Source organism: Mesoplodon mirus (genome assembly GCF_964341445.2).
Source record: "Mesoplodon mirus genome assembly, chromosome: 13".
Lineage (NCBI taxonomy): Eukaryota > Metazoa > Chordata > Mammalia > Artiodactyla > Ziphiidae > Mesoplodon > Mesoplodon mirus.
In genome coordinates this window covers 26232535-26259963 of record NC_138989.1, presented here as the reverse complement: position 1 = coordinate 26259963, position 27429 = coordinate 26232535, and the positions used below count along the sequence as shown (strand labels likewise).

The following is a 27429-nucleotide window of genomic DNA, read 5'->3' as shown; positions in this document are numbered from 1 at the left end:
CATAAAAGTTTACCTGAAGGTCTTCCACTAAATTATACCTCCAAAATTGATGACATAATTATAATTAACATGTAGAAAATATGGGCTTAATTTAATAAGTAGAAGGAGACATAAACATTTCATAATTATCTACTTTAACCCTCCATAAAAATAAAAATGAATGCCCAATGGAAAAAAATATTCCTAAAAAGGTAACTGAAAACTTTACCTAATTGAACTTTAAGTTATGTTCCACCTCAATCATTTGACAAACATTTACTAAATACCCAATATAGGCTAAATCTCACTGCAGATTGAAATAAATAGAACATCATCCCACCTGCCTTTCTCCCTTTGAGCATCCTTAAGAATAGGGATGATATTTGAAGGTATTTACCACAAAACTACCTAAAAGAACAAAACCTGTATTGCCAAACATGAGGATTAATACATTATGGAATATTTATATAACAGGTCACTGTGCAGCCATTAAACTAAGTATGAAGATCGTATTAACTAAAGGTGAGATTCAAAATAAACCAACAGACTGCAGCTTAAAAATATTTATCTAGAAGAGGAAATATACAGAGCAAGCTAGGATGATGGGACCATGAGTGACTTAAAACATAATTTAAATTGTATTTTGTCTTACTATTTCTGTCTATTCTGTTGGGAGAAAAAAATAACCAGTGAGGGGTAGGTAATATAAGATAAGGCAGCTTGAAGGAAATAACTTGAGTTTTTAAATGAGTTCTTAAAGTTCTACATACTTTCACAGGCTTTTGCTTCTAACCATGATGAAGAACAGGGACTGATCCAACTCTCTTACCTTAACTTAAAAAAACCAGACAGTATTTATGAAATAACAGTTTTCTGACACCCAGCAACAGGAAACACAGGCCAGCAAGCTGAGTCCTGTGACTGCCCCAGCTTACTGCCTGGAGTTTCCAGGCTTCAATGCAGAGAAGGAAACCCAAATGGAGCCTGGTAGTCTCCCTGAGTTGAGACAGAATTCGAGATCTGGAGAGTCCAACTCAGAATGTCTGCAGCTGAGTACAGGAGAGGAGAACTTCAGAGAAGGTTGGGAAGATGCGCAGAGGGTTCCCTCTGAGTGTCCAGCTGATAATGATCAGAGCTTGTGCATGATCAAATTCCAAGGCTGGGGAAGGAGCCACCAGAGAGGAGCAGATGGACTAATCCATGTGGAACAAGGCTGGGAACAGTTCCTCTTCTACCACTTTTCCAGTAAAGACCTCCTCACACCACGACAAAAAACTGAGTCCTCACAAAGGTTGCTGACTCAGTACTGGGGCTAAATTAGCCTTTGACTAAAGGCTATTCTGGACTAAATGCTTAAAAGAGGGCTAAAATGCTTAAAAGAGAGCTTTCAAGGGATCAAAGTGTTCCAAGTAACTTAACTGCATCCCAGAAAAAAAAGTCCCAAAGTATTTAAAGAAATACCAAAAAAAAAACTAGCACTCAATGTAAAATCCAGTGTCTTGCATCCAATCAACATCCAAACCCCACCCAAAATAAAAAATAAAAAATCCCCAGGAACTATATTCAATATCTTGCAATAACCTATAATGGAAAAGAATCTGAAAAATATATAAATATTGAATATACTGAATCACTTTGCTGTACATCTGAAATACTGTAAATCAGTAAAAACAACAGCCACAAAACAAAAAAGCAGGAAAATACAATCTATAATGAAGAGAAAAGCCAATAAAAAAACATACCTAGGAAGTAGAGATGATGGAATTAGTAGACAATCATGTGTACTGGTATAAATATACTCCATATGTTCATGAACGTAGAGCACGATATAGAGAAGTGGAAGGTATAAGAAAGACTCAAAATGAACTTCTAGAGATGAAAAAAATACAATGGTTGAAATTAGCAAGAGATTATACACTGAAGAAAAACCTGGTGACCTAGAAGACACAGCAGTAGAATCTAGCCAAAATGTAATGCAATGGGGGCGTCAGGGGAAACAGCACCAGCAAGCTGTGGGACAAGGTCAAGGAGCTTAACATACATTTAATTGGAGTCTAACAACTTCACATGTACAAAATCCGAGGGAAAGTAAGTATTTCTAGAAAAGTGTTAAATGTCAAGGAAAAAAGAAACATACAAGTGCTCTCTCTCCACTGGTTTCCAACTTAGCAACAGGCACCACTTAGTAGCTGAGATTGTCATTACAACAGAGAGTGAAAACTTATGCTGATGCCCAAGTATTAGCTGAGAGAAGCTGCAGTCAGATACCTATGGTATTAAGCTTTGAGATTATAAAAGAATTATTTTCGGATTCCCACTTGGACATACAGAAATAATTTGATATATTATGGACTCTGAGAAACAGAGGAGCCATTTCAAATCTACTACGTTTGCCAGCTGGAATGACAGCAGTCTTGTATGTGAAGGAAAAAAAGGCCTGCTCCAAATTGCTCCATGAAAGCTGTACCCTTTATTCTTTAAAAAAGCATTATTCCAAAATTTCAGGATTTCTAGTTATTTGGTTATTAGAGTTTAGGAAAGAACCTTTATTCTTAAGACTTTATTCATTTGAATAGCTTTACTTTTGTGGTATAGTTCCTTTCACTGTTAGAAGTTCTTTAATCCTGTCTCATAAAATTGACCTTCCCCTGTCATCCTGAACTTTCCTGCTTTTTTTCTAGGTATATCTGGGTCTGTCCATAGCCCTGACGGCAGGGCGCTCAGCATGGTCACTACTCTCCAGTGCTGGTGGCGCCCACACCAGCTCCACTTCCAATTCGGCTACTGCATTCTCACGCACACTCCAAGGCTGTGGGGTGTGAGGAGCCGCCCACGGAGCTGGCTTGTACTGCCAACTCTTTACACCCTCGACTCCTGATCACACCTCCTCCTCTCAAAGTCACACTTACTACAGAGCAAAAAGCAACAACAGTTAACAGGGTTGATGCAGCACTTTCAAGTCTTGTTTCCCCCAGGTCAAGACTTTTATTTTTGATGTATATTACATGTGAGGCATATTTTCGCTTCACATCATGTTTACTCACAATTACTGATATATTGTGTTGCCTTGTTTCTTATGTGGACATCACTCAAGATATTTATAGTTTGGTGGTGATAATAAAAAGAAATTTTATGAACAATTCTTATTTAATAATAGCTACAATTTATTGAGTGTTTACTATGTGTCAGACATTGCTCTATGTTAATATCTGTGAACCTCTTTCAGAAGGTGGTATTTATTTAAGGTGGGTTAAAAAGCACAGCAGGGTTTAATAGGCAGTCTATGAGGAAAGGCTTGCAGAAGGAAGGAGCCGCAGGAACTAAAGCATGGAGGGCTGGGTACAAGTGCAAAGTCGTCCAGTACAGCTGGAGTTTAGAGCTCATCTGGGTGAAAAGCAAAAGGTGACGTCACACAAAGAAAGCTGAGAAATATGTACTTTATTCTTTTTTTCTTTTTAATTTTAAAATTTTATTTTTTTATACAGCAGGTTCTTATTAGTCATCAATTTTATACACATCAGTGTATACACGTCAATCCCAATTGCCCAATTCATCACACCACCTCCACCCCCCCACACAGCTTTCCCCCCTTGGTGTCCATACGTTTGTTCTCTACATCTGTGTCTCAATTTCTGCTCTGCAAACCGGTTCATCTGTACCATTTTTCTAGGTTCCACATATATGCATTAATATACGAGATTTGTTTTTCTCTTTCTGACTTACTTCACTCTGTATGACAGTCTCTAGATCCATCCACGTCTCTACAAATGACCCAACTTCGTTCCTTTTTATGGCTGAGTAATATTCCACTGTATATATGTACCACATGTTCTTTATCCATTCGTCTGTTGATGGACATTTAGGTTGCTTCCATGACCTGGCTATTGTAAATAGTGCTGCAATGAACATTGGGGTGCATGTGTCTTTTTGAATTACGTTTTTCTCTGGGTATATGCTCAGTAGTGGGAGTGCTGGATCATATGGTAATTCTATTTTTTTTTTTTTTAAGGAACCTCCATACTGTTCTCCATAGTGGCTGTATCAATTTACATTCCCACCAACGGTGCAGGAGGGTTCCCTTTTCTCCACACCCTCTCCAGCATTTGTTGTTTGTAGATTTTCTGACGATGCCCATACTAACTGGTGTGAGGCAATACCTCATTGTAGTTTTGATTTGCATTTCTCTAATAATTAGTGATGTTGAGCAGCTTTTCATGTGCTTCTTGGCCATTTGTATGTCTTCTTTGGAGAAATGTCTATTTAGGTCTTCTGCCCCTTTTTGGATTGGGTTGTTTGTTTTCTTAATATTGAGCTGCATGAGCTGTTTATATATTTTGGAGATTAATCCTCTGTCCGTTGATTCATTTGCAAATATTTTCTCCCATTGTGAGGGTTGTCTTTTCGTCTTGTTTATGGTTTCCTTTGCTGTGCAAAAACTCCGAAGTTTCATTAGGTCCCATTTGTTTTTTTGTTTTTATTTCCATTACTCTAGGAGGTGGATCAAAAAAGATCTTGCTGTGATTTATGTCAAAGAGTGTTCTTCCTATGTTTTCCTCTAAGAGTTTTATAGTGTCTGGTCTTACATTTAGGTCTCTAATCCATTTTAAGTTTATTTTTGTGTATGGTGTTAGGAAGTGTTCTGATTTCATTTTTTTACATTGTTTCCCAGCACCACTTGTTGAAGAGACTGTCTTTTTTCCATTGTATATCCTTGCCTCCTTTGCTATAGATTAGTTGACCATAGGTGCATGGGTTTATCTCTGGGCTTTCTATCTTGTTCCATTGATCTATGTTTCTGTTTTTGTACAAGTACCATATCGTCTTGATGACTGCAGCTTTGTAGTATAGTCTGAAGTCAGGGAGTCTGATTCCTCCAGCTCCGTTTTTTTTCCCCTCAAGACTGCTTTGGCGGGCTTCCCTGGTGGCGCAGTGGTTGAGAGTCCGCCTGCCGATGCAGGGGACGTGGGTTCGTGCCCCGGTCTGGGAAGATCCCACATGCCGTGGAGCGGCTAGGCCCGTGAGCCATGGCCACTGAGCCTGCACGTCCGGAGCCTGTGCTCCGCAACGGGAGAGGCCACAGCAGTGAGAGGCCTGCGTACCGCAAAAAAAAAAAAAAAAAAAAAAAGACTGCTTTGGCTATTCGGGGTCTTTTGTGTCCCCAAACAAATTTTAAGATTTTTTGTTCTAGTTCCGTAAAAAATGTCATTGGTAATTTGACAGGGATTGCATTGACTGTAGATAGTTTTGGGTAGTATAGTCATCTTCACAATATTGATTCTTCCAACCCAAGAACATGGTATATCTCCCCATCTGTTGGTATCATCTTTAATTTCTTTCATCAGTGTTTTATAGTTTTCTGCATACAGGTCTTTTGTCTCCCTAGGTAGGTTTATTCCTAGGTATTTTATTCTTTTTGTTGCAGTGGTAACTGGGAGTGTCTCCTTAATTTCTCTTTCAGATATTTCATCATTAGTGTATAGGAATACAAGAGATTTCTGTGCATTAATTTTGCATCCTGCAACTTTACCAAATTCATTGATTAGCTCTAGTAGTTTTCTGGTAGCATCTTTAGGATTCTCTATGCATAGTATCATGTCATCTGCAAACAGTGACAGTTTTACTTTTTTTCCAATTTGTATTCCTTTTATTTCTTGTTCTTCTCTGACTGCCATGGCTAGGATTTCCAAAACTATGTTGAATGATAGTGGTGAGAGTGGATATCCTTGTCTCGTTCCTGATCTCAGAGGAAATGCTTTCAGTTTTTCACCACTGAGAATGATGTTTGCTGTGGGTTTGTCGTATACGGCCTTTATTATGTTGAGGTAGGTTCCCTCTATGCCCACTTTCTGGAGAGTTTTTAGTACAAATGGGTGTTGAATTTTGTCTAAAGTTTTTTTCTTCATTTATTGAAACGATTATATGGTTTTTCTTCTTCAATTTTTTAATATGTTGTATCACATTGATTGATTTGCATATGCTGAAGAATCCTTGCATCCCTGGGATAAATCCCACTTGATCATGGTGTATGATCCTTTTAATGTGCTGTTGGATTCTATTTGCTAGTATTTTGTTGAGGATTTTTGCATCTATATTCATCAGTGATATTGGTCTGTAATTTTCTTTTTTTGTAGTAACTTTGTCTGGTTTTGGTTATCAGGGTGATGGTGGCCTCATAGAATGAGTTTGGGAGTGTTCCTTCCTCTGCAATTTTTTGGAAGAGTTTGAGAAGGATGGGTGTTAGCTCTTCTCTAAACGTTTGATAGAATTCACCTGTGGAGCCATCTGGTCCTGGACTTCCGTATGTTGGAAGATTTTTAATCACGGTTTCAATTTCATTACTTGTGATTAGTCTGTTCATATTTTCTATTTCTTCCTGGTTCAGTCTTGGAAGGTTATACCTTTGTAAGAATTTGTCCATTTCTTCCAGGTTGTCCATTTTATTGGCACAGAGTTGCTTGTAGTAGCCTCTTAAGATGCTTTGTATTTCCGCGGTGTCTGTTGTAACTTCTCCTTTTTCATTTCTAATTTTATTGATTTGAGTCTTCTCCCTCTTTTTCTTGATGAGTCTGGCTAATGGTTTATCAATTTTGTTTATCTTCTCAAAGAACCAGCTTTTACTTTTATTGATCTTTGCTACTGTTTTGTTTCTATTTCATTTATTTCTTCTCTGATCTTTATGATTTCTTTCCTTCTGCTAACTTTGGGTTTTGTTTGTTCTTCTTTCTCTAGTTTCTTTAGGTGTAAGGTTAGATTGTTTATTTGAGATTTTTCTTGTTTCTTGAGGTAGGCTTGTGTAGCTATAAACTTCCCTCTTATGACTGTGTTTGCCGCATCCCATAAGTTTTGGATCATTGTGTTTTCATTGTCATTTGTCTCTAGGTTTTTTTTTTTTTTTTTTTTTTTTTCACTACACAGGCCTCTCACTGCTGTGGCCCCTCCTGTTGTGGAGCACAGGCTCTGGACGCGCAGGCTCAGCGGCCATGGCCCATGCACCCAGCCGCTCCGCGGCATGTGGGATCCTCCCGGATCAGGGCACGAACCCGCATCCCCTGCATCGTCAGGCGGACTCTCAACCACTGCGCCACCAGGGAAGCCCTCTAGGTATTTTCTGATTTCCTCTTTGATTTCTTCAGTGATCTCTTGGTTATTTAGTAACGTATTGTTTAGCCTCCATGTGTTTGTGTTTTTTATGTTTTTTTCCCTGTAATTCATTTCTAATCTCATAGTTGTGGTCAGAAAAGATGCTCGATATGATTTCAATTTTCTTAAATTTACTGAGGCTTGATTTGTGACCAAGATGTGTTCTATCCTGGAGAATGTTCTGTGCACACTTGAGAAGAAAGTGTAATCTGCTGTTTTTGGATGGAATGTCCTATAAATATCAATTAAATCTATCTGGTCTATTGTGTCATTTAAAGCTTGTGCTTCCTTATTTCTTTTGTGTCTGGATGATCTGTCCATTGGTGTAAGTGAGGTGTTAAAGTCCCCCACTATTAATTGTGTTACTGTCGATTTCCTCTTTTATAGCTGTTAGTAGTTGCGCTTTATGTATCGAGGTGCTCCTACGTTGGGTAAAAATATATCTGTAATTGTTATATCTTCTTGGATTGACCCCTTGATCATTATGTAGTGTCCCTCCTTGTCTCTTGTAACATTCTTTAAAGTCTATTTTATCTGATATTGAGTATTGCTACTACAGCTTTCTTTTGATTTTCATTTGCATGGAATATCTTTTTCCACCCCCTCACTTTCAGTCTGTATGTGTCCCTAGGTCTGAAGTGGGTCTCTTGTAGACAGTATATAGATGGGTCTTGTTCTTGCATCCATTCAGCAAGCCTGTGTCTTTTGGTTGGAGCATTTAATCCATTCATGTTTAAGGTAATTATCGATATATATGTTCCTATGACCATTTTCTTAATTGTTTTGGGTTTGTTTTTGTAGGTCCTTTTCTCCTCTTGTGTTTCCCACTTAGAGAAGTTCCTTTAGCATTTGTTGTAGAGCTGGTTTGGTGGTGCTGAATTCTCTTAGCTTTTGCTTGTCTGTAAAGCTTTTGATTTCTCCATCAAATGGAATGAGATCCTTGCTGGGTAGAGTAATCTTGGTTGTAGGTTCTTCCCTTTCATCACTTTAAGTATATCATGCCACTCCCTTCTGGCTTGTAGAGTTTCTGCTGAGAAATCAGCTGTTAACCTTATGGGCGTTCCCTTGTATGTTATTTGTCATTTTTCCCTTGCTGCTTTCAATAATGTCTTTAATTTTTGCCAATTTGATTACTATGTGTCTCGGCGTGTTTCTCCTTGGGTTTATCCTGTGTGGGACTCTTTGCGCTTCCTGGACTTGGGTGGCTACTTCCTTTCCCATGTTAAGGAAGTTTTCGACTATAATCTCCTCAAATATTTTCTCTGGTCCTTTCTCTCTCTCTTCTCCTTCTGGGATCCCTATAATGTGAATGTTGTTGTGTTTAATGTTGTCCAGAGGTCTCTTAGACTGTCTTCATTTCTTTTCATTCTTTTTTCTTTATTCTGTTCAGCAGCAGTGAATTCCACCATTCTGTATTCCAGGTCACTTATCCGTTCTTCCACCTCAGTTATTCTGCTGTTGATTCCTTCTAGCATAGTTTTCATTTCAGTTATCGTATTGTTCATCTCTGTTTGTTTGTTCTTTAATTCTTCTAGGTCTTTGTTAAAACATTTCTTACATCTTCTCCATCTTTGCCTCCATTCATTTTCCGAGGTCCTGGATCATCTTCACTATCATTATTCTGAATTCTTTTTCTGGAAGGTTGCCTGTCTCCACTTCATTTAGTTGTTTTTCTGGGGTTTTATCTTGTTCCTTCATCTAGTACATAGTCTTCTGCCTTTTCATTTTGTCTATCTTTCTGTGAATGTGGTTTTTGTTCTACAGGCTGCAGGATTGTAGTTCTTACTTCTGCTGTCTGCCTTCCGGTGGATGAGGCTATCTAAGCGGCTTGTGCAAGTTTCCTGATGGGAGGGACTGGTGGTGGGTAGAGCTGACTGTTGCTCTGGTAGGCAGAGCTCAGTAAAACTTTAATCTGCTTGACTGCTTTTGGTTGGGGGTGGGTTCCCTCCCTGTTGGTTGTTTGGCTTGAGGCAACCCAACACTGGAGCCTACCTGGGCTTGTTGGTGGGGCTAATGGCTGACTCTGGGAGGGCTCACGCCAAGGAGTACTTCCCAGAACTTCTGCTGCCAGTGTCCTTGTCCCCACGGTGAGCCACAGCCACACACACCCCTCTGCAGGAGACCCTCCAACACTAGCAGGTAGGTCTGGTTCACTCTTCCCTTGGGTCACTCCTTTCCCTGCGTCCCAGTGCACACACTACTTTGTGTGTGCCCTCCAAGAGTGGAGTCTCTGTTTCCCCCAGTCCTGTCGAAGTCCTGCAATCAAATCCCACTAGACTTCAAAGTCTGATTCTCTAGGAATTCCTCCTCCCGTTGCTGGATCCCCAGGTTGGGAAGCCTGACATGGGGCTCAGAACCCTCACTCCAGTGGGTGGACTTCTGTGGTATAAGTGTTCTCCGGTCTGTGAGTCACCCACCCAGCAGTCATGGGATTTGATTTTATTGTGATTGTGCCCCTCCTACCATCTCACTGTGGCTTCTTCTTTGTCTTTGGATGTGGGGTATCTTTTTTGGTGAGTTCCAGTGTCTTCCTGTTGATGACTGTCCCGCAGCTAGTTGTGATTCTGGTGTTCTGACAAGAGGGAGTGAGAGCACGTCCTTCTACTCCGCCATGTTGGTTCAGGCTCTAAATTCCTTTAGTAAAGACAATTCCCAAATCTGTACTTTATTCTGATAACAGAAAGAATTCTCCAGCCATGAGAGTGACACTATCAGAAATATAGGTATTTCTGGGCTTCCCTGGTGGCGCAGTGGTTGAGAGTCTGCCTGTCGATGCAGGGGACGCAGGTTCGTGCCCCGGTCCAGGAAGATCCCACGTGCCGCGGAGTGGCTGGGCCCGTGAGCCATGGCCGCTGAGCCTGTGTGTCCAGAGCCTGTGCTCCGCAACGGGAGAGGCCACAACAGTGAGAGGCCCGCGTACCGAAAAAAAAAAAAAGAAAAAAAAGAAAAGAAATACAGGTATTTCCAGAGACTGAAGGAGGCTAAACAAAGAAATATTAAGACCAATAAAAAGCCTACAGTTGTAATTCTCGAAATATTTATATGTCTCACTACTTTGAAATTACAGTAGTTGTCACATCTGCTGTTTGATCTTGCTATTTAAGGAATTAATAAAGAAGCACATACATTAAAGATGTATTTTCTTAATTAAAAAAAAACAGTACTTCAACATAACCAATTTCCTTGGTAACCTTACATAATTTATTCTATTCATTTAAGACCACTAATCTGATCTGTCAGTGAGGACCTCCTCAGGAGAACGTGCCTCTCACAAAGGATCTCCTGCGTCCCTCACCAGAAAAGGAAACACAACAAGAAGCACCTGCTGCGGAGTCCCACCTCCTACTTCATGGATGTGAAATGCCCAGGATGCTATAAAACCACCACCATCTCTAGCCAGGCACAAACAGTAGTTTTGTGTGTTGGCTGCTCTACTATTCTCTGCCAGCCTACAGGAGGAAAAAGCAAGGCTTACAGAAGGATGCTCCTTCAGTTGGAAGCAGCACTAAAAGCACCCTGAATCAAGATGAATGGGAAACGATCCCAATAAACATATTTTGGATTAAAAAAACCAAACCAAAACAAAAAACAACCCACTAATCTGAGAAGGAGCCACAGGTTTCACTGACCGCCTAAAAGATCCATGACACAATAAAGATTAAGAACTCTTATTATCAGGGCAATTTACAGATTCCGTGCAAATGGCAGAGATAGAAAATTAGTACATAGAAGTTTGTACTCAAGAGAAAAAATGTCAGTTGGGATCTTGAAGGAGGCACAATGAATAAACTTAAAACCATTCAAATGTTAAAATCAACTTTACCAGGTATTCATTAATCGTCTACATCGTTAAGCGCTATGGATACTACAGAGAAAACAGAAAGCTCCTTACTCTCATAAACTTTATACAACATGGGGGAAATATAAAGAGACATATATTAGGGGACTTCCCTGGTGGTCTAGTGCAGCAGGGGGCACAGGTTCAATTCCTGGTCAGGGAACTAGGATCCCACAAGCCGCGTGGCAAGGCCAAAAGAAGAAAAGGAGGGGTGGGGTAAGGAGACATATATTAAAAATAGATAAATTATGATAGATGTTAAGAAAAAATGCAAATGCTATAATTAACATCATGGATAACTAGAGAACTTGGTTTAAATTAGGGGCTCAGGGAAGGCTCTTCCTCTCTAAGGAAGTGGCATTTAAAACAGAGACCTGAAGGATAGGCTGGAATTAGCCAGGTGAGGGGTAGCCGAGAAGGCAAGTGTTCTATTGAACAGAGAGAGGTTAGGCCGGTGAATCTGTGGACCCCAAAGAAGGCTACTGGTGGCTGGCACATACCAAGCCAAGAGCACATGGCTCAGGACGAGGCTGTGACCTGGAAGTTGTGCTAAGGGTTTAAGATTCATCTTAAGTGCACTTCCACTTTAAGGAAGGACTAAAAGTACCCAATTTATATTTATAAATGCTCTCTCCAGCTGTGATATGAAGAATAAATTGTAAAAAGGAAAGAGTGAAAAAAGAAACCATTTGAAGCACTGCAATAGCACCAGTAAGAGATGGTAGTGGCTTGGACTAAGAAACAAGCACAAAACTGGCATTTTAAGCCAGTCAGTTAATTGTATGAAATCATGCCGCCCAGTGTAGGACATTCAGCATCCCAGACTCAAGGGCACTGTGAACCAGCAGCACTCTCAAATCAGTAAAATACTCACAAAAAGAAAAAGCAGCACACCTCTAAGGGCAGTGGTAAAGCCTCTGGAATGTACAAGATGACAACAGTGGAGACAGGAGGAGTTACTGAGATTGCAAAGGAAAGGTGCTGACTGGGATCTAGTGAGCAAGGTGGGTGAACAGGCCAGATAATACTGTCAAGGTCAAAAATGAGCTGTGCATATGGGAGAAAAAATTGCAACATGTAGGACTTGTATTTAGAGTATATAAAGAGCTCTTACAACTTCAAAGTAAGATAAACAACCCAAATTTTTTAATAGGCAAAAGGATAGACACTTTTTGTGTGACAATACACACATACAAAGATGAATGTCATAAGGGAAATATAAATTAAAACCACATAACATACCCATTAGAATGGCTAAAATGAAAAACAATGACCATACCAAGTGCTGATGAGGATGTAGAAAAGCTAGAACTCTCATACCCTGCAGGTGGAACTACAAAATGGTACAACCACTATGAAAAAGCTTGGTGGTTTCTGAAAAGTTAAATGCACACTCACCATACAACCCAGCAGTTCCACTCCTAATTATTTACTTAAGAGAAATGAAAATATATGTCTATGACAACAGCCAAGATATGGACACAACCTAGGTGTCCACTGATGGATGAATGGATAAAGAAGATGTAGTATACATGTACAATGGAATACCAGTCAGCCATAAAAATGAAAGAAATCTTGTCATCTGCCACAACATGGATGGACCTTGAGGGCATTACGCTAAGTGAAATAAGTCAGACAGAGAAAGACAAATACCACATGATGTCACTTATACATGGACTCTAAAATACAAAACAAACAAAACAGAACCCAGGTGGTTGCCAGAGGGGCAGGGGGTAGGGATGGGCGGGGGGAACAGGTAAAGGAGGTCAAGAGGTACAAACTTACAGGTATAAAATAAATAAGTCACGGGGATGCAATGTACAACATAAGGAATACAGTCAATGATACTGTATCGACTTTGTATGGTGACAGATGGTAACTGTACTTATTGTGGTAATCATTTCGCAATGCATACAAATGTCAAATCACTATGCGGTACATGTGAAACTAATAAAATATGGTATGTCAAATTACTTCTATTAAAGAATAAAGAAAATATACATCCCTAGAGACTTGTATACAAATGTTTGTAGGAGCTTTATTCATAACAGTCACGAACTTGGAACAACCCAAATAGTCATCAACAAGGAATGAGTAAACAAACTGTGTGTCACCCGTGCAATGGAAGAGCACTGAGCAACAAAAGGGAAATGACTACATGCGACAACAAGGATGAACCTGGAAAACCCTATGCTAAGTGAAAAAGCCAGGCAAAAAAGAGCAAAGACTTCTAAATTCCATTTATCTGAAACGCTAGGTAAGCTGAGGCTGATCTACAGTGATAGAAAATTGATCCATGGTTGCCTGAGCTGAAGACTGACAGCAAAGGGCACAAGGGTACTTCTTCCTGGGGTTATGTAATGTTCCATATCTCCACTGTGGTGGTGGTTACACAGGGTATGTATTTGCCAAGACTCAACTGAACTTTGCACAAAGAAAAGGTCCATTTTGTTGTATATAAATTATACCTCAAAAAGTGATTTTTAAAAACTGAGCTATGCTACAAAACTGTGGGGCTGATTTTCTCTCATGGTTCATATGCTCATACTGAGGACAATTTCATAGGAAGTGTTCCAAACAGGTTTTGAGCAGTGGCAACATCATCAGAATAAATGCCCAGGCTTCCACAGTCATTTCTGAGGCTTTGGCATAAATATAACATTTCTGGTACGTTCAGGCTTTCTCCCCATCCTCCCCAGCCCCCTGTTGTTATAATCATTTCATAGCAGAGGCTCAATAGTATTTGTGGATAATAAAGTTTGTCTAATGAAGGAGCTATCTCCTCATGCATTAGCACCACATACTGTACACTGTTGTTAAGCAACTAAAATGCTATCAACTGTTAATGGGTTATTTTTAGAGAGAGCTATTAAGCTGTTCTCTAAGCTACCCATTTCGGTGAACTTTAATTATCTGAACACAAAACCACAGTACTTTGTTTCACAGATAAAAATTAACTTGTCTTCAGATGCTAAGTAAGTTAGACTGATCCAAATTAATGTTCCAAAAGTAAATAGGTAGATAATACAAATGACTGCTTTAAAAGAAAACGTATTCGTTCTTTTAGCCGGTTTCTCTCATCATTTACTAACCAAGAAAGCCAGTGCAAAGGTTTCTTTAGAGTGTGCAAACCATTCAGTGAGCAAATAAAAGCTAAAGTCATTTTAGCTGTAAAACCATCATAATTTTGCATTATTTTAAGACTGAGTGCTCCAATAATACTTCAGATGTTGCAACTTAAAATCTGATGTCATGAACACATGTGCACCCTCTCTAGGACCCAGAGCTTGAACAAATTTGGTTGTCTACATATGCATTTTTTAATCTCTTCAGTAATAGAACAGGGGCCAAAGAGTCAGGTGAGTTCCAATTCTGGCCCCTTCCCTTACTAGCTGAGAGACATCACTGAACTACCCAACACCTCTGAGCAACCATTTGCTTGACTCAAAAATGAGTATAGCCTATGGGTTATTAAGATTGTAAAAACAGCAGATGAAAAGCCTGAAAGATATTAGACCATCCCCAAAAAAGTAGAAGTCATTTTTAATTACTTTATTATTTTTTATTAATTTATCCAATGAAACCATAAAAAGAAAGTAACATCAGAAAAAAAAACTAGACTTCAAATCAGGAGGTCTGAGTTTTAGTCCTAGCTTGACTATGCCCTGTATGTCTGCCCTGATAGTGTTGGCCAAGTTACAAAAAGAAGATACCATTATTCTTTGTTCAGGCTTCTTCTAAACATAAGTGCAAAACTTCTTTAAAAATTTTTATATGTATACAAGAGACTGGAAAAAACCCCACACCCAATTATATGACTGAATGTACATACATACATATATATGCATAGATATAGCCATAGAAAGATGAAGACTTGTAGTGACTTATACTCAGTAAAGGTTCTACAAATTTTTGGTGGGCTCAAGTACACAAATTATTAAAGGAAAAAGTATGAAAAACATTTCTCTCCGATTAATAAGAAAAATGAGTCTCTATTACTAGATCTAAGATACCCCATCAGGATTTAGTACCGTGACTATCATCATCCTAAAACCCCACAACCATGAACTCTGTTATTTGAAGCACACTAGAGTAGCACAAAGTCAGAGTTAGTACTCTGGAACAGATCCAATCAGTACTCTAATCCAAGCAGTACTCTTTAGAAATGACCTTTGGAGTTCACCTATGCTCTGAACTTGTCATGAGAGAGACCCTGATGAAGCAGATGGGCTACTACTTACTTGTGGATCATCCCCCTACATTTCCTTCCTCCTCTCCTGCCTTCACTGGGCAAGAATTCTAGGATGGTCCAGGTCGGGCTGGCTCGCGGTGAGCTCTGAGAACAGCCAGACGTATTGAACCAAGACTAAGAGCGTCAAGTCTCCTCCAGTGCTACGCATTCCGGGTAGCCACCCAGGCAGCTCTGCGCACCTCTGGCCCTGAAGTTGAGTGAGACACTGAGAGAGGACCGCAGTAACCATAATGACCACCGCTTACTGAGCCCTCAGCACAGTGCTGAGAGCTTCAGAAAAACCTTTACTTGCTGTCTTCACCACAACCCTATGGCGGTAAAGCACAGCCCCTACTTTACAGATGAAGAAACTAAAGCAGAAGGGAGGAGTCAAGTAACTTGTCTCTGATTACACAACCGGCAGCCAAGAGAACTGGGATTCAATCCCAGGTGTGCTGACCTCCAAAACCCATGTTTCTCAGCCACTACACCATGCGAGGGTCAGTAGTCCTCCACTGGCTATGCCCTTTTGCTGGTGATGAACCAAGGTTTGGCTCATGATTCTGACAGGGCAACTGAAAAGAAGCTGAGGATGGCAGACAATGAGGGGACAAAACCAAAAATCATCGTACTGACCACGATACAGAAAGCATTCTGCTTCCCAAGGGAGCCTATCTGTTTTGAAGGTTCTGGCTATTTAGATCTTCTTCGTCAGGATGAGGCAAAACCTGTCTCCTCTGAAACAAGAGGTAAATATGTCCTGTAAATGAGGTGTGGGAGAGCAGACCTGAAGGCAGGAGATGAAAAGGCAAACCAAACATGAGGGGAGGGAGGTGAGATCAGGGTCTGAATGGGGACAAGTAACAAGATATCCTGGAGACCAGCAGGAATGAGAATCCAGAGATTTTTAGTAGTGTCAATCGTGACGATTCAGTAATTTTCTCTAGCATATACCATCAGCCTGTGAGTAAGATCAGACAGAATAAACAGTTGGGTTCTCGTAAAATGGAAGTGGAGTCGTCAAGAGAAGAGAGGAGAGGTCAGCAGACAGATCCAGACCCAGGCCAGACAGGACTAGGAGATTAGAAACCATAAAGGTGAGGATCTCAAGTGAGGGTACAGGGGAGAAGGAGCAGGAGGAAAGGGAGCTACAGTCCGAAAGAGGATGATCTACTTCGTAAGGCCACCCTTGCTCACCTTTGTAAACTGTACCCCAGTGAGTCAAGTCAGAGAAAGAAAGGCTCGGATGATCATCCCCCATCATGGAAACTTTAGGTTAGTCAAGAAATGCAAGTTTCTCACGAACTGCCCCAATGTCAGAAATATTAACACCCGCCCAGACCTGTGGAAGATGGAAAAGTGTTTAAACTGGAAGCAAACAGCATTATTATCTAAACTGAAAAGAACTGCCTGCACAACTAAGCAGACAGTGAGATGTTATACAACAGATGCTAAACTAAGTAAAGTAGAAAACTGTAACATAATTATAACTCTAAAATACCAGTAAAAAAATCTCCAGTCAGAGCTGGAAAACTAATTTTACTTCTTTCCATTAAAAAACCTTCTACAGTTGGAGTTGTTTTTTTCTTTCCCCAACCCATCATGATAGAAGAGAAAGTAGATAAGGAAAGGAAGACCCTGAACAAAATCTGATAATCATTCATATGTATGTGTTATAAAATATATGCAATTAACTCTCAAACACTGCTGATGGGAAGACAGGTTATAAACCCTCTGGACAGGTTGGTAGGACAGTCCTTACCAAAATCAAACATCTGCACCTATCTTTTTTTTTTTTTTGGCGGTACGTGGGCCTCTCACTGCTGTGGCCTCTCCCATCGCGGAGCACAGGCTCCGGACGCACAGGCCCAGCAGCCATGGCTCACGGGCCCAGCCGCTCCGCGGCATGTGGGATCCTCCCAGAACGGGGCACGAACCCGCGTCCCCTGCATCGGCAGGCGGACTCTCAACCACTGCGCCACCAGGGAAGCCCTGCACCTATCTTTTGATTCAGCAATCCCACTCCTAGGATTCTACCCTAAAGATACATCTCCAGTGATATGAAAATACATAAGCACAAGGTAATTCACCGCAACATTATTTGTAACCGCAAAATACTAGCAGCAACCTAAATACCCATACATTGGAGAAAGGCTGAATGAACTGATACACTCACGTGATGGAGTACTATGCAGCTGTAAAAAAAAAAAAAGGAATGAAAAAGATCTCTTACAAACTAACACGGAGTGGTTCCAAGAAACAATGTTAAGTAAAAAAAGCAAAGTATAAAAGAAATTTATACTATGCTACCCTTCATATGAGAAAGAAGGGTTATTAAAAAAAATAAATGTATCTGCTTATCCGTATAGCAGAAATATAGGAAGGATAAACCCAGAACTAAAGAAATCGACTGTATACAGGGGGTGAGTGGGAAAGCGGTGAAGGGGAGGATGGGAACAGGGTGGTAGGGATGAGAAGGGAGGGACTGTTCTTTGAGTATACCTTGTGTATCGCTCTTACTCTGAGAGTCACAGTCATATCACATATTCAAAAAACTAAAGAAACAAAAGAATGAGGACATGGGAAGAACCCCAAATGGAACACCAACAGTAACAAATGAACCTAACCGTATTACAAATGAATGACATAACCACACTGAAGGGCATGAGGAACTAGAAACCAGCCTAAACAACTTTAGAAAACAGTATTTTAACTGGATGCTGTAAAGCTAAAGCAGGAAAGGGCTGAACACAAATCCTGTAATCTAATTAGTGAACTTGTTTCTCACAAGGATATGGGTTAGCAATTCTGCATCTACTTTATGTATAAATAGAATGGGACTGAACAAATAAGCAAACAAAATGGAAGATAATGAGAGCCAGGCTGGGGAAAGAATTACAAGCAAGGGGAAAGGCTAAAATAAACCACATGGTGTTGGATTAGAATCAGAGACATCAGTATGAACTCATAGTTTTTAACATATACACAGACAGAGAAATACAGATGTGTGTATGTGTGGGTTGGTATACACACATCTATTTTCCCAGCTCTGTTCACTGAGAAGACTTAGAAGCAACTACACCCCAGTAGCAATGAGCACACTTTGCCCTTAAAAAGGTACTCAAACAAGGGTGGAGTTTGTTGAAAGCAGTCACTCTGAAGGAGCAAACAAAGGTCGAAGTTGCAACAATTTGAAATAAAAAATGACAATACTGGATTACAAACCCACAGAATAAAACAAATACCCATGAGTTCATACTGACACAAATAAGTGAATAAATCAGTGGGGAGAAGGAACAGCTCTTTCTCACAGAGGCACTCCAATCAGATGGCATGAGGAAAATAGAAAAACTGTCATTAGGTAAATACCACAATAACTTTTTCAGAAAAAGATCCATGGATGGATGCTTAATCTAGTGAGTAGAAATCTGAGAAGAAACAGGGCATCTGCTTAGGCTCAAAGTACATCCTCTAAGATATTTTTTAATTACAAAGGGGTAAATAGATGGACCCCATCTTAACCAGGTGATTAAAGTTAACATCTCTAAGGATAAAATATCTCCACAACACCAACTCTCTGATGTGATGTATCAAGAAAGGCACATCACTTCTGTTAAAACTGCATAATCTCATTCCATTCATGAAAAACCATCAGATAAACACAAACTGAGGGACAGCCTACAAAAATAACAGTCCAGGGCTTCCCTGGTGATGCAGCAGTTAAGAATCCGCCTGCCAATGCAGGGGACACAGGTCCGAGCCCTGGTCCGGGAAGATCCTACACGCTGTGGAGCAACCAAGCCCGTGCGCCACAACTACTGAAGTCTGCGTGCCAAAACTACTGAAGCCCACATGCCTAGAGTCCATACTCTGCAACAAGAGAAGCCACCGCAATGAGAAGCCCGTGCACCACGACGAAGAGCAGCCCCCGCTCACCACAACTAGAGAAAGCCCGCGCACAGCAACAAAGACCCAACACAGCCAAAAATAATAAAATAAATAAATTTACAAAAACGACGGTCCAGTACTCATTAAAAGTGTCAGGGTTATGAAAGACAGAGGAAGAATAAAGAAATGCCACAGTTGGAAGAGACTAAGGAGACACAACAATTAAATGCAAAATGAGATCCTGGAAGAAAAAATGACATTAGGGGAAAATGGGAACTGTGAATAAGGTCTGCATCTAGTATTGTACCAGTTTTAATTTCTTGGTTTTGATGACATTCCTACAGACATACACCATGTTAACATGAGGAAAAGGTGGGTACATGGGAACTCTCTGGACTATTTTTGCACCTTTTTTCTAAGTCTAAAATTATCTCAAAATAAAAAGTTTAAAAATTACATCCTTTTGTTAAAATTATATGCATATATGTATATTTGTGTGTGCATGTGTGTAACAAAGATTTTAAAAAGAAAACAGGGAATGAGAAGAATGTGAAAAGAGAGAATGATGGAGCCACTGCCATGATTCTTGATGATTCCCCAATTCCTCAATTGAGTCCTCCTTCCCTCAGGTCCTGGCCTGAGTCCCTGTGTTTCAATAATCTGAGAGTGTACACAAAGGATCCCCAAAGACTTCAGAGACCGACAAGAATTCCGTAGGATCTTGATCAGCACAGCCAAGAATTTCTCAAATGTTTCATTGCTCAAGTTACTGTGGAAATCTTATTTCTGAAATCAGTTTCTTTTCTTTTCTCCCCATATTATCTCTTCACTTTCACCCTCGAGCAATAAATGTATCTGTTCCCAGACACAATCAAAGATCCAGACAGAGAGGAACACTGCCAGAGACAGTGGCTGCCCCCAGATAATTCCCAACACTGATCCTCCGCACATTCAGAGTGACAGCTGATCTCCAGGACAACTGCTGAAACTAGGGCCTGTACTCCGAAAAATCTACCCAAGTGACAGACTGGCATGTATCTGAAGAAAAAACCTTAAAACTAGTCAAGTTTTATTTTGGGTCAAGTTACAAAAGCTCTGGTCTTGGAAGTCCTGAATCTGAATTGAAGTTCTTGCACTGTCACAACTCTGTGCTGAACCTCAATATCTCCCCCATAAAATGGAAAGAATACTTATCTCTCATATATAGGCTTATCTGGAAGAGTAAGTATCTGCGAACTCATTTCATTAATTCAACACAAATGCAAACAATACCACTGCCACCTACGTGACAACAATTTTATCAGAGTTCCAGCCCAACAATCTTTTTTTTTTTTTTTTTTTTTTTTGCGGTATGTGGGCCTGTCACTGTTGTGGCCTCCCCCGTTGCGGAGCACAGGCTCTGGACGTGCAGGCTCAGTGGCCATGGCTCACGGACCCAGCCGCTCTGCGGCATGTGGGATATTCCCGGACCGGGGCACGAACCCGTGTCCTCTGCATCGGCAGGCGGACTCTCAAACCACTGCGCCACCAGGGAAGCCCAACAATCTCATTTTTTAATTATTTCATTATCATTTTTAAATGAATCAGTTAATAATTATATCAATTTTCAGTTCATCACTGTACACTGTATTATTTTAATTTTCCTTATATTCCCATTAGATATAAAAATTATGCCAATTTTTAAGAACACAACTATATAAAACTTTAAAAGAACTAAGTGCTACCATAGAGTCTAAATATCTTAGCCAAAGCTACCCAATGCGAGGGCTAGGATTAACACTTGGTTCTTCCTCTGAATTCTGTGTTCTTTCCATTATGTAAAAATGTGCCCAGAAAGTCTTACACAACAGAACTTTGGGAAGCACTAAGTGAGAAATGGTACAGAATGCTGCCTCCTTCAAAACTCAACAAAATAAACATGTTATAAACAAAGAACAAAGATAAGACTCAACTGAAGGAACACAGCAAGAAATTTTAAAGGGCAACGAGGAGCGGGAGTGGCCACTAAGCACAAACCATAAAGGTCCAGGAGAAAAGGAGCAGGCTTAGCAGAGTCACCTCTAAGACTGGAGATAAAGACAAAATGGGACTCATTAACACATTTAAAGTGTTACACACAAGGGGAATGCTAAATAAAAACAGACCAGAATATATTCTGCAGAAGCGTGACATATTACAAAAGAATTTAAAATTAAAAAAGAATTCTGGGGCCTCCCTGGTGGCGCAGTGGTTGAGAGTCCGCCTGCCGATGCAGGGGATACGGGTTCGTGCCCCGGTCTGGGAGGATCCCATATGCCGCGGAGCGGCTGGGCCCGTGAGCCATGGCCGCTGGGCCTGCGCATCCGGAGCCTGTGCTCCCCAACGGGGGAGGCCACAACAGTGAGAGGCCCGCATACCGCAAAAAAAAAAAAAAAAAAAGAATTCTGCAAATAGCAGAATCGGGAATTTAAAAAAAAGAGTAAGAAGAATGTAAATTAAAAAATAATAATTTATAAGGTAACAATAACAGAAATCAGTTAAATAGACAGAAGACAGTGCAGATGATACCATCAGAGCTGGAAAACAGATAAAAAAAGAATTAGGGACTTTCCCGGTGGTCCAGTGGTTAGGATTCTGCACTTCCACTGCAGGGGGCACAGATTCAATCGCTGATCAGGGAACTAAGACCCTGCAAGCTGCACGGCGCGGTCAAAAAATAAAAATAAAAGAATTAAGCTACAATAACAGAGGCCCACAAAAAGAGTTAAGATTAACTCTTTAAAATCAGAGACTTCAATAAAATTAAAAAAATAAATAAAAATCAGAGAGAAAATAATCAAATAATATTTTTTTGAATTAAAAACAAAAAGGATTTCATTGGCAAGAATAAAAGAATAGTGTGCCTACCAATCAGGGTTAAATCCAAGAGGAAGAGGCTCAAAAAGGAAGAATAACTAGTGGCAAAAGGAGGAAAAACAAAGATCTGAGAATGCAGAAAGATGAGAAAATGATGCACACCCGGGCCCAACTATGAGAAGTAAAGTAAGTGAAGGTGGTTATTCGCCAAGTTCATTTTACAGAGCCAATGCCAAGCAGCAACTAATGACTCTAAAAAGTAAATCTTGACAACCTAACAAAATAGTAAAATGCATGTGAAAAGAAGCCGGAATGTAAAAGGGCACCCCTTCCACCAGCTCCATGTTGGCAGGAGGCTCTGCACAGGGGTTGATTACTGGGGGAAATATGGGGAGGGACTGCTAGGTGCAGGGTTTCTTTTTGGGGTGATAAAAACGTTCTGGAATTAGATATCATTGCCCCCGCCCCTGAAAAAAAGCATGGTCTCATTAAAAAAAAAAAATTCTCTTTTCAGATCGCTATATCAGGTGCTAACGCTTAAGAGTTCAACCTGAGGGAATTCCCTGGCAGTCCAGGGGTTAGGACTCGGCGCTTTCACTGTCCTGAGAGCCGCACAGCGTGGCCCAGAGTTCAACCTGAAAAATCTCTTCACTCTGGAGAGCTACCAGCAACCAAGACCAGGCACAAGAACAAGGAGATAAACTGGCTCTGAGTCCTGGGAGTGGGGAAGAGGGAGAGAAAAGGCATTCTGATGATATATACGTTTTATCTTGGCCAACCCACTCCACCAGAGTACAAAAACTGACAAGGATTCAAGGTAGAAGCCCTGCTAAGAAGTTAAAGAGCACACATCTGGGCAAAACAAGAGTAAAAAGCCGTATAATACCAGATTATAGTTAAAAATAATAAACTAGACCAATGGAACAAATAGATTCCAGAAAGACACAGGTAAACACCTCTAAGTTTAATATGAAAACTCATGTGAAATTAGACAAAGTGTCTAATACTGCTAAAATTATACTCTTAATATGGAATAAAATACATAAAGCATATAAATGTAGCATTCTTCTCCACAATTATTTCCACACAGCTTAAAAGACTAAATTAAAGGTTAAAGGCCTTCATGTATTTCACCAATTCTGATGCAATAAAAGAACACAGCAAACAATTAGTTGATGAATTTGATTATACAAATATTTTTAAAGCTTTCAGAAAAAAATTTAAAGGCTTTCAGAACATTAATGCTCAGCTTCTAGTGCATAAACGGTTCCATAATTTGAATACAGTTCAAACATCAGATAAGTGAGTAAAACTTAGAAAAAAGTTTGGCCTCACAAATAACCAAAAACAAGGCACCTAAAAGGTTTATCTCATTTCCATTCAATTACATATAAATAAAAGAATAATACCATGTTGTCACAGCAAGAGGGAACCGGGGCTGGAGTGGGGGGCACAGAGCAAAGAGGGACTTTTAAAGATTAACAGGGACAGGTGCGGGAGAGCGGGATGTGGGTGGGGAAAAAAGATTAACAGGGACAGCACAAATTCAAATGCTATTTCTGGAGAGCAATCTGGTCACATACTACAAAAGTCCTATCTTTGACCTGGTCAATCATTTTTGGGGAATAGGTTCTAAGAAAGTTACTCAGAGGGGGTGGGGGTGGGGTTCTGTTTGTGCTAAAATGTTTACAGCTGCATCATTTAAAAACAGTGAAAAGGACTTCCCTGGCGGCACAGTGGTTAAGAATCCGCCTGCCAATGCAGGGGACACGGGTTCGAGCCCCCGTCCAGGAAGATCCCACATGCCGTGAAGCAACTAAGCCCATACGCCACAACTACTTAGCCTGCACTCCAGAGCCCGCGAGCCACGACTACTGAGCCCGAGAACAACTACTGAAGCCCGAGCACCACAACTACTGAAGCCCTCGCGCCTAGAGCCCATGTTCCGAAAAAAGAGAGGCCACTGCAATGAGAAGCCCGCGCACTGCAACGAAGAGTAGCCCCCACTTGCTGCAACTAGAGAATGCCCACACACAGCAACGAAGACCCAATGCAGCCAAAAATAAACACATAAATAAATCTATTTTTTAAAAAACAAAAATGAAATCAAGAAAACATGTCTATTCACAATACCATCAAAACAAAATACTTAGGAATAAACCTAACAAAAGAGAGGTAAAACTTACGCTCTTAAAACTATAAAACTTTGCTGATTTAAATAGATGGAAAAACATCCCATGTTCATGGATCAGGAGACAAAATATTGTTAAGATGGCAGTACACCCAAAGTTGATCTAAAGATGCAACACTATCTCTATCAGAATCCCAGCCTTTTCTTTGTAGAAGTTGACAAGCCGATCCTAAAATTCATATGGAAACTCAAGGGAACCAGAATAACCAAAATAATCTTGTAAAAGAAGGACAAAGTGACAGGACTCACACTGCCCAATTTAAAAACTTATTGCAGGGCTTCCCTGTGGCGCAGTGGTTGAGAGTCTGCCTGCCGATGCAGGGGACATGGGTTTGTGTCCCGGTCCGGGAAGATCCCACATGCCGGGGAGCGGCTGGGCCAGTGAGCCATGGGCGCTGAGCCTGCGCGTCCAGAGCCTGTGCTCCGCAACGGGAGAGACCACGACAGTGAAAGACCCGCGTACCGCAAAAAAAAAAAAAAAAAAAAAAGAAAGAAAGAAAGTAATCAAGACAGCGTGGTACTGGCACAAGGATAAACAAACAGAATGGAGGAGAGTCTGGAAATAAACCCATCTGTCTATGGTAAACTGATACTCCACAAGGGTGCCAAGACCACTTAGTGGGGAAAGGATAGTCTTTTCAACAAATGACACTGGGACAACTGGATAGCCACATGCGAAAGAATGAAGTTGGACCCTTACCTCATACCATATACAGAGAGTAACTCTAAATGGATCAAAGACCTAAATGTGAGAGCTAAAACTATAAAACTCTTTAAAGAAAACATAGGGATTGTCTTACGTTTGGGTTGCTAAAAAAAAACAAAACAAAAAACAAAAAAAACACAGACTGGGTAGCTTATAAACTACAGAAATTTATTTCTCACAGTTCTGGAGGCTGTAAGTCTGAGAACAGAGTGCCAGCATGGTTAGGTGAGGGTCCTCTTCCTGGTTTGCAGAGTTCCCACTGTACCCTCACATGGTAGAAGGGACCAGGAAGCTCTGTGGGGTCTCTTTTACAAACAGCACTAATCCCACTCATAAGTGGACTGTGGACCTGTACATACCTGACCGAGGGATGAGTTCCAACCCTTAGAACCAATTCCAGTGGTCGTGGCCCCTCCCTTCTTGGCTATGCTGAAGAAAGGACTCAGGGGTTGCCAGTGTGAGGGGTACAGACCGTTATTTGGAGATGAGACAGCAGAGGCAGAAGTTGCAGAGAACTTGCTGCAGCAAAGGGCAAGGCAGAGCTCTCCTGTCAGAGGGAGAGCACAGGGGTCACCTCAGCCCTCTGAGGATCACCATATTTCAACTAAGCCCCTTAAATTTGTACTTCTGATATACCTGATAATTTACTTGAACTGTGTCATTTTATACCTCTGCTGAGCCTTGGAGATCTAGTCAGAATGTATTAAAATGTTATGTATTTTATACAAAAAAGTATTATAGTTTTAAGCTTAGTTGTATAAATTCATACATTAAAGAGTCAAAACCCTAAGAATTATTAGCACATTTTTAAGAACAGGTGATATTTATGTAAAATGGACACTGCAGTAAAATGGTTACAGAAGATAGCAGCACTTAACATTGAGCTCCAGCAGACTCATCCACAATGCCAATATTTATAAATACAGATGCAAATAAAATACTACCCACCTTACACTACAGCAATCAGCTTACGTGGTATCCACTCAAGGTAGCGGACATTAAGTTTCCAACTATCTCATTAAAACCTCTATTCTATTTTAGAGAGTTTAAAAGCCAAATATAGCTGTGTTAGCTACAGTTCCACTAGATGAGTCTATATAGCAGATGACTTCCCTAACCTCCAAAAGCCTAATTCTCCTCCCCCTGGAATATAGGTCAGACTTAGTGACTTGCTTTACAAGTAAAATGGGGTGGAAGTGATGCTGTATGTCTTCTGAGGCTAGGTCATAAAAAGGTGCTCTCTGGGAAGAGCACAGCCAGCCACGATGTAGTGAGGATACTCAAGCAGCCTATGGAGAGGGCTCCATGGGGAGAAACTTGAGCCCTAACCCCCCATCTCCCCACCACAAACAACCAGCACCAATGTGTCAGCTGGGTGAGCTAGGAAGCAGATAGCCCAGTCCCAGCTGAAATCTTGGCTGCAACCTCATGAGGCCCTGAGCCAGAACTGCCCTGCTAGGCCCACTCAATTCCTAACTCACAGAAAGTGTGAGGTAACAAATGTTTATTGATGTTTTAAGTCACGAAGTTGTAGGGCATTTATTACACAGCAGTAGATTAGTACTACAACAAACGAAATGAGGAAAAACAAAATTACAGAAAATTTTGTAGGTGTCATTTGGTCTAGGAAAGGAATGAAGAGAATGTGAAGACCACCTAAAAACATCTTCCTTCCAGAACTGGAGCATCAAGAGCATGGCAAAGCCACGGGTAAAGTCCTTTCCTAGGTTGTTAAGTAGGATACTTTAAAAAATAATTTTAAGCCACAAATACACACAATATGATTCTCACAACTCGTGCGTGAAACAAACCACACAGAAAAGAATACATACTTTATGATTCCATTTATATAAAATACAAAACCAGGTAAACATGTTAGAAGTCGGGATAATGGCTACTCTGGTGGGTGAGGGGTGGGTAGTGACTAAAAGGAAGAACACAGCAGGCTTCTGGAATGCCTATCACTTCTGCTTCTTGATCTGGGTACTAATTACCCAGGTGTGTTCAGTCTGTGAAAACTCACTGGGCTGAACAATTAAAGATTTGTGTACCTGGCTAAATGTATATTTCAATGAAATATTTTTAAAGATAAAGTACTATTTATTACTGCTATTAGGAATAATAACCCATAATTAGTGCTTTTCTTCAACTAAGGCCTCTCATAAAAAACTTGACCACCATAAAAACAATTAGGTAGTTTCATCATATGCACTAAAACCATTAAAAAAAAATCCAATTCATACTAACTCCAGGAACAAAGAGAAGAACACTTTCTATGCAGACAATTCTGAGACCACTTAACGGAGAAAGTACCTCTCATCCCTGCCCCCAACCCCCGGCCACTCCCCACAGGTGAAGCAGGCTGGGCTCTCCCCACCTTCTCGGCACACACTATCCTTTGGGGACTCTCACTTGGCTCCATTAAGGGATAATGGAGAACTTGAGGGCAATGCCCAACTTCTCCCCTCAGGGAGGCCCTAAGCCTCATCTTGTAGGCCACCTAAGTACAACTAACAGACAGATGCTGGAGGCCCCATCCCAGGGTTGAGGAAAACGGAGGAGTCTCCTAAAGTCACCTGTGGGATTTTAAGTATCAGAGTACTTATGAAGTCTAGTCTGAC

The 27429-nt window shown here is 40.6% G+C and overlaps 1 protein-coding gene and 1 pseudogene across 2 annotated transcripts in view; one reads left to right on the top strand and one right to left on the bottom strand.

Annotated features, from left to right (window-relative positions):
- The window catches only part of MAPK1 (mitogen-activated protein kinase 1), a 93647-nt gene that overhangs the window by 45424 nt on the left and 20794 nt on the right, over positions 1–27429 (bottom strand). The window lies entirely within an intron of this gene.
- Positions 10385–10628, top strand: LOC309814300 (small ribosomal subunit protein eS27-like; annotated as a pseudogene). The gene has a single exon. The product of its transcript is annotated as a small ribosomal subunit protein eS27-like (transcript).